This window comes from Phalangium opilio, unplaced genomic scaffold, assembly GCF_054372755.1.
Source record: "Phalangium opilio isolate 3A_F unplaced genomic scaffold, DU_Popi_V2 ptg000100l_1, whole genome shotgun sequence".
Taxonomy (NCBI): Eukaryota; Metazoa; Arthropoda; class Arachnida; order Opiliones; family Phalangiidae; genus Phalangium; species Phalangium opilio.
The window spans coordinates 3152089-3164646 of NW_028324203.1; positions in this window are offsets into that span (position 1 = coordinate 3152089).

The following is a 12558-nucleotide window of genomic DNA, read 5'->3' on the forward strand; positions in this document are numbered from 1 at the left end:
ACATTTGTGTATAAATTATTAGGTTTTGAATTAGTGTCAAAGCCTATATGGTTCCATCGAGTATTTCAATATCATTTTTCACACTCGATAAATTTACAAGTGGGGACCTTCACTGTCATTTCAACAGACAAGTGGGGTCTTTAAACACACATTTTAAAATTTCATGTATATTTTAATTTTATAGTTTAAATATTGTTTATTATTATGAAATTTAGGTAATCGGACCATTTAAAGGCTTAACACTTAAGTTTTGAGCTGATTTCAGGTTTACAAGTGGGGACCTAAACCGTCTTCCTACCTTATATCTGGGGACATTTGTGTATAAATTTTTAGATTTTGAGTTTGTGTAAAAGCCTATATGGTTCCATCAAGTATTTCAATTTCATTTTTCACACTCGATAAATTTACAAGTGGGGACCTTCACAGTCATTTCAACAGACAAGTGGGGTCTTTTAAACACACATTTTCAAATTTCATGTATATTATAAATTTGTAGTTAAAATATTGATTATAAGAATGAAATTTAAGTAATCAGTCCTATTTCTAGCTTAACACTTACGTTTTGAGCTAATTTCAGGTTTACAAGTGGGGTCCTAAACCGTCTTCCTACCTTATATCTGGGGACATTTGTGTATAAATTATTAGGTTTTGAATTAGTGTCAAAGCCTATATGGTTCCATCGAGTATTTCAATATCATTTTTCACACTCGATAAATTTACAAGTGGCGACCTTCACAGTCATTTCAACAGACAAGTGGGGTCTTTTAAACACACATTTTCAAATTTCATGTATTTCATAATTTTATAGTTAAAATATTGATTATCAGAATTAAATTTAAGTAATCAGTCCTATTTCTAGCTTAACACTTACGTTTTGAGCTAATTTTAGGTTTACAAGTGGGGACGTAAACCGTCTTCCTACCTTATATCTGGGGACATTTGTGTATAAATTATTAGATTTTGAATTAGTGTCGAAGCCTATATGGTTCCATCAGTTATTTCAAATTCATTTTTCACACTCGATAAACTTACAAGTGGGGACCTTCACTGTCATTTCAACAGACAAGTGGGGTCTTTTAAACACACATTTTATAATTTCATGTATATTTTAATTTTATAGTTTAAATATTGTTTATTATTATGAAATTTAGGTAATCGGACCTTTTAAAGGCTTAACACGTAAGTTTTGAGCTGATTTCAGGTTTACAAGTGGGGACCTAAACCGTCTTCCAACCTTATATCTGGGGACATTTGTGTATAAATTATCAGGTTTTGAAACAGTGTCAAAGCCTATATGGTTCCATCGAGTATTTCATACTATTTTTCACGCTCGATAAATTTACAAGTGGGGACCTTCACAGTCATTTCAACAGACAAGTGGGGTCTTTTAAACACACATTTTAAAATTTCATGTATATTTTAATTTAATAGTTTAAATATGGTTTATTATTATGAAATTTAGGTAATCGGACCTTTTAAAGGCTTAACACTTAAGTTTTGAGCTGATTTCAGGTTTACAAGTGGGGACCTAAACCGTCTTCCAACCTTATATCTGGGGACATTTGTGTATAAATTATTAGATTTTGAATTAGTGTCGAAGCCTATATGGTTCCATCAGTTATTTCAAATTCATTTTTCACACTCGATAAACTTACAAGTGGGGACCTTCACTGTCATTTCAATAGACAAGTGGGGTCTTTTAAACACACATTTTATAATTTCATGTATATTTTAATTTTATAGTTTAAATATTTTTTATTATTATGTAATTTAGGTAATCGGACCTTTTAAAGGCTTAACACTTAAGTTTTGAGCTGATTTCAGGTTTACAAGTGGGGACCTAAACCGTCTTCCTACCTTATATCTGGGGACATTTGTGTATAAATTATTAGGTTTTGAATTAGTGTCAAAGCCTATATGGTTCCATCAGGTATTTCAATTTCATTTTTCACACTCGAAAATTTACAAGTGGGGACCTTCACTGTCATTTCAACAGACAAGTGGGGTCTTTAAACACACATTTTAAAATTTCATGTATATTTTAATTTTATAGTTTAAATATTGTTTATTATTATGAAATTTAGGTAATCGGACCTTTTAAAGGCTTAACACTTAAGTTTTGAGCTGATTTCAGGTTTACAAATGGGGACCTAAACCGTCTTCCTACCTTATATCTGGGGACATTTGTGTATAAATTTTTAGATTTTGAGTTTGTGTAAAAGCCTATATGGTTCCATCAAGTATTTCAATTTCATTTTTCACACTCGATAAATTTACAAGTGGGGACCTTCACAGTCATTTCAACAGACAAGTGGGGTCTTTTAAACACACATTTTCAAATTTCATGTATATTATAAATTTTTAGTTAAAATATTGATTATAAGAATGAAATTTAAGTAATCAGTCCTATTTCTAGCTTAACACTTACGTTTTGAGCTAATTTCAGGTTTACAAGTGGGGACCTAAACCGTCTTCCTACCTTATATCTGGGGACATTTGTGTATAAATTTTTAGATTTTGAGTTTGTGTAAAAGCCTATATGGTTCCATCAAGTATTTCAATTTAATTTTTCACACTCGATAAATTTACAAGTGGGGACCTTCACAGTCATTTCAACAGACAAGTGGGGTCTTTTAAACACACATTTTCAAATTTCATGTATATTATAAATTTGTAGTTAAAATATTGATTATAAGAATGAAATTTAAGTAATCAGTCCTATTTCTAGCTTAACACTTACGTTTTGAGCTAATTTCAGGTTTACAAGTGGGGTCCTAAACCGTCTTCCTACCTTATATCTGGGGACATTTGTGTATAAATTATTAGGTTTTGAATTAGTGTCAAAGCCTATATGGTTCCATCGAGTATTTCAATATCATTTTTCACACTCGATAAATTTACAAGTGGGGACCTTCACAGTCATTTCAACAGACAAGTGGGGTCTTTTAAACACACATTTTCAAATTTCATGTATTTCATAATTTTATAGTTAAAATATTGATTATCAGAATTAAATTTAAGTAATCAGTCCTATTTCTAGCTTAACACTTACGTTTTGAGCTAATTTCAGGTTTACAAGTGGGGACCTAAACCGTCTTCCTACCTTATATCTGGGGACATTTGTGTATAAATTATTAGGTTTTGAATTAGTGTCAAAGCCTATATGGTTCCATCGAGTATTTCAATATCATTTTTCACACTCGATAAATTTACAAGTGGGGACCTTCACTGTCATTTCAACAGACAAGTGGGGTCTTTAAACACACATTTTAAAATTTCATGTATATTTTAATTTTATAGTTTAAATATTGTTTATTATTATGAAATTTAGGTAATCGGACCTTTTAAAGGCTTAACACTTACGTTTTGAGCTAATTTCAGGTTTACAAGTGGGGACCTAAACCGTCTTCCTACCTTATATCTGGGGACATTTGTGTATAAATTATTAGGTTTTGAATTAGTGTCAAAGCCTATATGGTTCCATCGAGTATTTCAATATCATTTTTCACACTCGATAAATTTACAAGTGGGGACCTTCACTGTCATTTCAACAGACAAGTGGGGTCTTTAAACACACATTTTAAAATTTCATGTATATTTTAATTTTATAGTTTAAATATTGTTTATTATTATGAAATTTAGGTAATCGGACCTTTTAAAGGCTTAACACTTAAGTTTTGAGCTGATTTCAGGTTTACAAGTGGGGACCTAAACCGTCTTCCTACCTTATATCTGGGGACATTTGTGTATAAATTTTTAGATTTTGAGTTTGTGTAAAAGCCTATATGGTTCCATCAAGTATTTCAATTTCATTTTTCACACTCGATAAATTTACAAGTGGGGACCTTCACAGTCATTTCAACAGACAAGTGGGGTCTTTTAAACACACATTTTCAAATTTCATGTATATTATAAATTTTTAGTTAAAATATTGATTATAAGAATGAAATTTAAGTAATCAGTCCTATTTCTAGCTTAACACTTACGTTTTGAGCTAATTTCAGGTTTACAAGTGGGGACCTAAACCGTCTTCCTACCTTATATCTGGGGACATTTGTGTATAAATTTTTAGATTTTGAGTTTGTGTAAAAGCCTATATGGTTCCATCAAGTATTTCAATTTAATTTTTCACACTCGATAAATTTACAAGTGGGGACCTTCACAGTCATTTCAACAGACAAGTGGGGTCTTTTAAACACACATTTTCAAATTTCATGTATATTATAAATTTGTAGTTAAAATATTGATTATAAGAATGAAATTTAAGTAATCAGTCCTATTTCTAGCTTAACACTTACGTTTTGAGCTAATTTCAGGTTTACAAGTGGGGTCCTAAACCGTCTTCCTACCTTATATCTGGGGACATTTGTGTATAAATTATTAGGTTTTGAATTAGTGTCAAAGCCTATATGGTTCCATCGAGTATTTCAATATCATTTTTCACACTCGATAAATTTACAAGTGGCGACCTTCACAGTCATTTCAACAGACAAGTGGGGTCTTTTAAACACACATTTTCAAATTTCATGTATTTCATAATTTTATAGTTAAAATATTGATTATCAGAATTAAATTTAAGTAATCAGTCCTATTTCTAGCTTAACACTTACGTTTTGAGCTAATTTCAGGTTTACAAGTGGGGACCTAAACCGTCTTCCTACCTTATATCTGGGGACATTTGTGTACAAATTATTAGGTTTTGAATTAGTGTCAAAGCCTATATGGTTCCATCAGGTATTTCAATTTCATTTTTCACACTCGAAAATTTACAAGTGGGGACCTAAACCGTCTTCCTACCTTATATCTGGGGACATTTGTGTATAAATTATCAGGTTTTGAAACAGTGTCAAAGCCTATATGGTTCCATCGAGTATTTCATACTATTTTTCACACTCGATAAATTTACAAGTGGGGACCTTCACAGTCATTTCAACAGACAAGTGGGGTCTTTTAAACACACATTTTAAAATTTCATGTATATTTTAATTTTATAGTTTAAATATGGTTTATTATTATGAAATTTAGGTAATCGGACCTTTTAAAGGCTTAACACTTAAGTTTTGAGCTGATTTCAGGTTTACAAGTGGGGACCTAAACCGTCTTCCTACCTTATATCTGGGGACATTTGTGTATAAATTTTTAGATTTTGAGTTTGTGTAAAAGCCTATATGGTTCCATCAAGTATTTCAATTTCATTTTTCACACTCGATAAATTTACAAGTGGGGACCTTCACAGTCATTTCAACAGACAAGTGGGGTCTTTTAAACACACATTTTCAAATTTCATGTATATTATAAATTTGTAGTTAAAATATTGATTATAAGAATGAAAAAGTAATCAGTCCTATTTCTAGCTTCACACTTACGTTTTGAGCTAATTTCAGGTTTACAAGTGGGGTCCTAAACCGTCTTCCTACCTTATATCTGGGGACATTTGTGTATAAATTATTAGGTTTTGAATTAGTGTCAAAGCCTACATGGTTCCATCGAGTATTTCAATATCATTTTTCACACTCGATAAATTTACAAGTGGGGACCTTCACAGTCATTTCAACAGACAAGTGGGGTCTTTTAAACACACATTTTCAAATTTCATGTATTTCATAATTTTATAGTTAAAATATTGATTATCAGAATTAAATTTAAGTAATCAGTCCTATTTCTAGCTTAACACTTACGTTTTGAGCTAATTTCAGGTTTACAAGTGGGGACCTAAACCGTCTTCCTACCTTATATCTGGGGACATTTGTGTATAAATTATTAGGTTTTGAATTAGTGTCAAAGCCTATATGGTTCCATCGAGTATTTCAATATCATTTTTCACACTCGATAAATTTACAAGTGGGGACCTTCACTGTCATTTCAACAGACAAGTGGGGTCTTTAAACACACATTTTAAAATTTCATGTATATTTTAATTTTATAGTTTAAATATTGTTTATTATTATGAAATTTAGGTAATCGGACCTTTTAAAGGCTTAACACTTAAGTTTTGAGCTGATTTCAGGTTTACAAGTGGGGACCTAAACCGTCTTCCTACCTTATATCTGGGGACATTTGTGTATAAATTTTTAGATTTTGAGTTTGTGTAAAAGCCTATATGGTTCCATCAAGTATTTCAATTTCATTTTTCACACTCGATAAATTTACAAGTGGGGACCTTCACAGTCATTTCAACAGACAAGTGGGGTCTTTTAAACACACATTTTCAAATTTCATGTATATTATAAATTTTTAGTTAAAATATTGATTATAAGAATGAAATTTAAGTAATCAGTCCTATTTCTAGCTTAACACTTACGTTTTGAGCTAATTTCAGGTTTACAAGTGGGGACCTAAACCGTCTTCCTACCTTATATCTGGGGACATTTGTGTATAAATTTTTAGATTTTGAGTTTGTGTAAAAGCCTATATGGTTCCATCAAGTATTTCAATTTAATTTTTCACACTCGATAAATTTACAAGTGGGGACCTTCACAGTCATTTCAACAGACAAGTGGGGTCTTTTAAACACACATTTTCAAATTTCATGTATATTATAAATTTGTAGTTAAAATATTGATTATAAGAATGAAATTTAAGTAATCAGTCCTATTTCTAGCTTAACACTTACGTTTTGAGCTAATTTCAGGTTTACAAGTGGGGTCCTAAACCGTCTTCCTACCTTATATCTGGGGACATTTGTGTATAAATTATTAGGTTTTGAATTAGTGTCAAAGCCTATATGGTTCCATCGAGTATTTCAATATCATTTTTCACACTCGATAAATTTACAAGTGGCGACCTTCACAGTCATTTCAACAGACAAGTGGGGTCTTTTAAACACACATTTTCAAATTTCATGTATTTCATAATTTTATAGTTAAAATATTGATTATCAGAATTAAATTTAAGTAATCAGTCCTATTTCTAGCTTAACACTTACGTTTTGAGCTAATTTCAGGTTTACAAGTGGGGACCTAAACCGTCTTCCTACCTTATATCTGGGGACATTTGTGTACAAATTATTAGGTTTTGAATTAGTGTCAAAGCCTATATGGTTCCATCAGGTATTTCAATTTCATTTTTCACACTCGAAAATTTACAAGTGGGGACCTAAACCGTCTTCCTACCTTATATCTGGGGACATTTGTGTATAAATTATCAGGTTTTGAAACAGTGTCAAAGCCTATATGGTTCCATCGAGTATTTCATACTATTTTTCACACTCGATAAATTTACAAGTGGGGACCTTCACAGTCATTTCAACAGACAAGTGGGGTCTTTTAAACACACATTTTAAAATTTCATGTATATTTTAATTTTATAGTTTAAATATGGTTTATTATTATGAAATTTAGGTAATCGGACCTTTTAAAGGCTTAACACTTAAGTTTTGAGCTGATTTCAGGTTTACAAGTGGGGACCTAAACCGTCTTCCTACCTTATATCTGGGGACATTTGTGTATAAATTTTTAGATTTTGAGTTTGTGTAAAAGCCTATATGGTTCCATCAAGTATTTCAATTTCATTTTTCACACTCGATAAATTTACAAGTGGGGACCTTCACAGTCATTTCAACAGACAAGTGGGGTCTTTTAAACACACATTTTCAAATTTCATGTATATTATAAATTTGTAGTTAAAATATTGATTATAAGAATGAAAAAGTAATCAGTCCTATTTCTAGCTTCACACTTACGTTTTGAGCTAATTTCAGGTTTACAAGTGGGGTCCTAAACCGTCTTCCTACCTTATATCTGGGGACATTTGTGTATAAATTATTAGGTTTTGAATTAGTGTCAAAGCCTACATGGTTCCATCGAGTATTTCAATATCATTTTTCACACTCGATAAATTTACAAGTGGGGACCTTCACAGTCATTTCAACAGACGAGTGGGGTCTTTTAAACACACATTTTCAAATTTCATGTATTTCATAATTTTATAGTTAAAATATTGATTATCAGAATTAAATTTAAGTAATCAGTCCTATTTCTAGCTTAACACTTACGTTTTGAGCTAATTTTAGGTTTACAAGTGGGGACGTAAACCGTCTTCCTACCTTATATCTGGGGACATTTGTGTATAAATTATTAGATTTTGAATTAGTGTCGAAGCCTATATGGTTCCATCAGTTATTTCAAATTCATTTTTCACACTCGATAAACTTACAAGTGGGGACCTTCACTGTCATTTCAATAGACAAGTAGGGTCTTTTAAACACACATTTTATAATTTCATGTATATTTTAATTTTATAGTTTAAATATTTTTTATTATTATGAAATTTAGGTAATCGGACCTTTTAAAGGCTTAACACTTAAGTTTTGAGCTGATTTCAGGTTTACAAGTGGGGACCTAAACCGTCTTCCTACCTTATATCTGGGGACATTTCTGTATAAATTATTAGATTTTGAATTAGTGTCGAAACCTATATGGTTCCATCAGGTATTTCAATTTCATTTTTCACACTCGATAAATTTACAAGTGGGGACCTTCACTGTCATTTCAACAGACAAGTGGGGTCTTTTAAACACAGATTTTATAATTTCATGTATATTTTAATTTTATAGTTTAAATATTGTTTATTATTATGAAATTTAGGTAATCGGACCTTTTAAAGGCTTAACACTTAAGTTTTGAGCTGATTTCAGGTTTACAAGTGGGGACCTAAACCGTCTTCCTACCTTATATCTGGGGACATTTGTGTATAAATTTTTAGATTTTGAGTTTGTGTAAAAGCCTATATGGTTCCATCAAGTATTTCAATTTAATTTTTCACACTCGATAAATTTACAAGTGGGGACCTTCACAGTCATTTCAACAGACAAGTGGGGTCTTTTAAACACACATTTTCAAATTTCATGTATATTATAAATTTGTAGTTAAAATATTGATTATAAGAATGAAATTTAAGTAATCAGTCCTATTTCTAGCTTAACACTTACGTTTTGAGCTAATTTCAGGTTTACAAGTGGGGTCCTAAACCGTCTTCCTACCTTATATCTGGGGACATTTGTGTATAAATTATTAGGTTTTGAATTAGTGTCAAAGCCTATATGGTTCCATCGAGTATTTCAATATCATTTTTCACACTCGATAAATTTACAAGTGGCGACCTTCACAGTCATTTCAACAGACAAGTGGGGTCTTTTAAACACACATTTTCAAATTTCATGTATATTATAAATTTGTAGTTAAAATATTGATTATAAGAATGAAATTTAAGTAATCAGTCCTATTTCTAGCTTCACACTTACGTTTTGAGCTAATTTCAGGTTTACAAGTGGGGTCCTAAACCGTCTTCCTACCTTATATCTGGGGACATTTGTGTATAAATTATTAGGTTTTGAATTAGTGTCAAAGCCTACATGGTTCCATCGAGTATTTCAATATCATTTTTCACACTCGATAAATTTACAATTGGGGACCTTCACAGTCATTTCAACAGACAAGTGGGGTCTTTTAAACACACATTTTCAAATTTCATGTATTTCATAATTTTATAGTTAAAATATTGATTATCAGAATTAAATTTAAGTAATCAGTCCTATTTCTAGCTTAACACTTACGTTTTGAGCTAATTTTAGGTTTACAAGTGGGGACGTAAACCGTCTTCCTACCTTATATCTGGGGACATTTGTGTATAAATTATTAGATTTTGAATTAGTGTCGAAGCCTATATGGTTCCATCAGTTATTTCAAATTCATTTTTCACACTCGATAAACTTACAAGTGGGGACCTTCACTGTCATTTCAATAGACAAGTAGGGTCTTTTAAACACACATTTTATAATTTCATGTATATTTTAATTTTATAGTTTAAATATTTTTTATTATTATGAAATTTAGGTAATCGGACCTTTTAAAGGCTTAACACTTAAGTTTTGAGCTGATTTCAGGTTTACAAGTGGGGACCTAAACCGTCTTCCTACCTTATATCTGGGGACATTTCTGTATAAATTATTAGATTTTGAATTAGTGTCGAAACCTATATGGTTCCATCAGGTATTTCAATTTCATTTTTCACACTCGATAAATTTACAAGTGGGGACCTTCACTGTCATTTCAACAGACAAGTGGGGTCTTTTAAACACAGATTTTATAATTTCATGTATATTTTAATTTTATAGTTTAAATATTGTTTATTATTATGAAATTTAGGTAATCGGACATTTTAAAGGCTTAACACTTAAGTTTTGAGCTGATTTCAGGTTTACAAGTGGGGACCTAAACCGTCTTCCTACCTGATATCTGGGGACATTTGTGTATAAATTATTAGATTTTGAATTAGTGTCAAAGCCTATATGGTTCCATCGAGTATTTCAATATCATTTTTCACACTCGATAAATTTACAAGTGGGGACCTTCCCAGTCCATTCAACAGACAAGTGGGGTCTTTTAAACACACATTTTCAAATTTCATGTATATTATAATTTTATAGTTAAAATATTGATTATCAGAATGAAATTTAAGTAATCAGTCCTCATTCTAGCTTAACTCTTACGTTTTGAGCTAATTTCAGGTTTACAAGTGGGGACCTAAACCGTCTTCCTACCTTATATCTGGGGACATTTGTGTATAAATTATTAGGTTTTGAATTAGTGTCAAAGCCTATATGGTTCCATCAGGTATTTCAATTTCATTTTTCACACTCGAAAATTTACAAGTGGGGACCTTCACTGTCATTTCAACAGACAAGTGGGGTCTTTAAACACACATTTTAAAATTTCATGTATATTTTAATTTTATAGTTTAAATATTGTTTATTATTATGAAATTTAGGTAATCGGACCTTTTAAAGGCTTAACACTTAAGTTTTGAGCTGATTTCAGGTTTACAAGTGGGGACCTAAACCGTCTTCCTACCTTATATCTGGGGACATTTGTGTATAAATTTTTAGATTTTGAGTTTGTGTAAAAGCCTATATGGTTCCATCAAGTATTTCAATTTCATTTTTCACACTCGATAAATTTACAAGTGGGGACCTTCACAGTCATTTCAACAGACAAGTGGGGTCTTTTAAACACACATTTTCAAATTTCATGTATATTATAAATTTTTAGTTAAAATATTGATTATAAGAATGAAATTTAAGTAATCAGTCCTATTTCTAGCTTAACACTTACGTTTTGAGCTAATTTCAGGTTTACAAGTGGGGACCTAAACCGTCTTCCTACCTTATATCTGGGGACATTTGTGTATAAATTATTATGTTTTGAATTAGTGTCAAAGCCTATATGGTTCCATCAGGTATTTCAATTTCATTTTTCACACTCGAAAATTTACAAGTGGGGACCTAAACCGTCTTCCTACCTTATATCTGGGGACATTTGTGTATAAATTATTAGATTTTGAGTTTGTGTAAAAGCCTATATGGTTCTATCAAGTACTTCAATTTCATTTTTCACACTCGATAAATTTACAAGTGGGGACCTTCACAGTCATTTCAACAGACAAGTGGGGTCTTTTAAACACACATTTTCAAATTTCATGTATATTATAAATTTGTAGTTAAAATATTGATTATAAGAATGAAATTTAAGTAATCAGTCCTATTTCTAGCTTAACACTTACGTTTTGAGCTAATTTTAGGTTTACAAGTGGGGACCTAAACCGTCTTCCTACCTTATATCTGGGGACATTTGTGTATAAATTATTAGGTTTTGAATTAGTGTCAAAGCCTATATGGTTCCATCGAGTATTTCAATATCATTTTTCACACTCGATAAATTTACAATTGGGGACCTTCACAGTCATTTCAACAGACAAGTGGGGTCTTTTAAACACACATTTTCAAATTTCATGTATATTATAAATTTGTAGTTAAAATATTGATTATAAGAATGAAATTTAAGTAATCAGTCCTATTTCTAGCTTAACACTTACGTTTTGAGCTAATTTCAGGTTTACAAGTGGGGACCTAAACCGTCTTCCTACCTTATATCTGGGGACATTTGTGTATAAATTTTTAGATTTTGAGTTTGTGTAAAAGCCTATATGGTTCCATCAAGTATTTCAATTTCATTTTTCACACTCGATAAATTTACAATTGGGGACCTTCACAGTCATTTCAACAGACAAGTGGGGTCTTTTAAACACACATTTTCAAATTTCATGTATATTATAAATTTGTAGTTAAAATATTGATTATAAGAATGAAATTTAAGTAATCAGTCCTATTTCTAGCTTAACACTTACGTTTTGAGCTAATTTCAGGTTTACAAGTGGGGACCTAAACCGTCTTCCTACCTTATATCTGGGGACATTTGTGTATAAATTATTAGGTTTTGAATTAGTGTCAAAGCCTATATGGTTCCATCAGGTATTTCAATTTCATTTTTCACACTCGAAAATTTACAAGTGGGGACCTAAACCGTCTTCCTACCTTATATCTGGGGACATTTGTGTATAAATTATTAGATTTTGAGTTTGTGTAAAAGCCTATATGGTTCTATCAAGTATTTCAATTTCATTTTTCACACTCGATAAATTTACAAGTGGGGACCTTCACAGTCATTTCAACAGACAAGTGGGGTCTTTTAAACACACATTTTCAAATTTCATGTATATTAT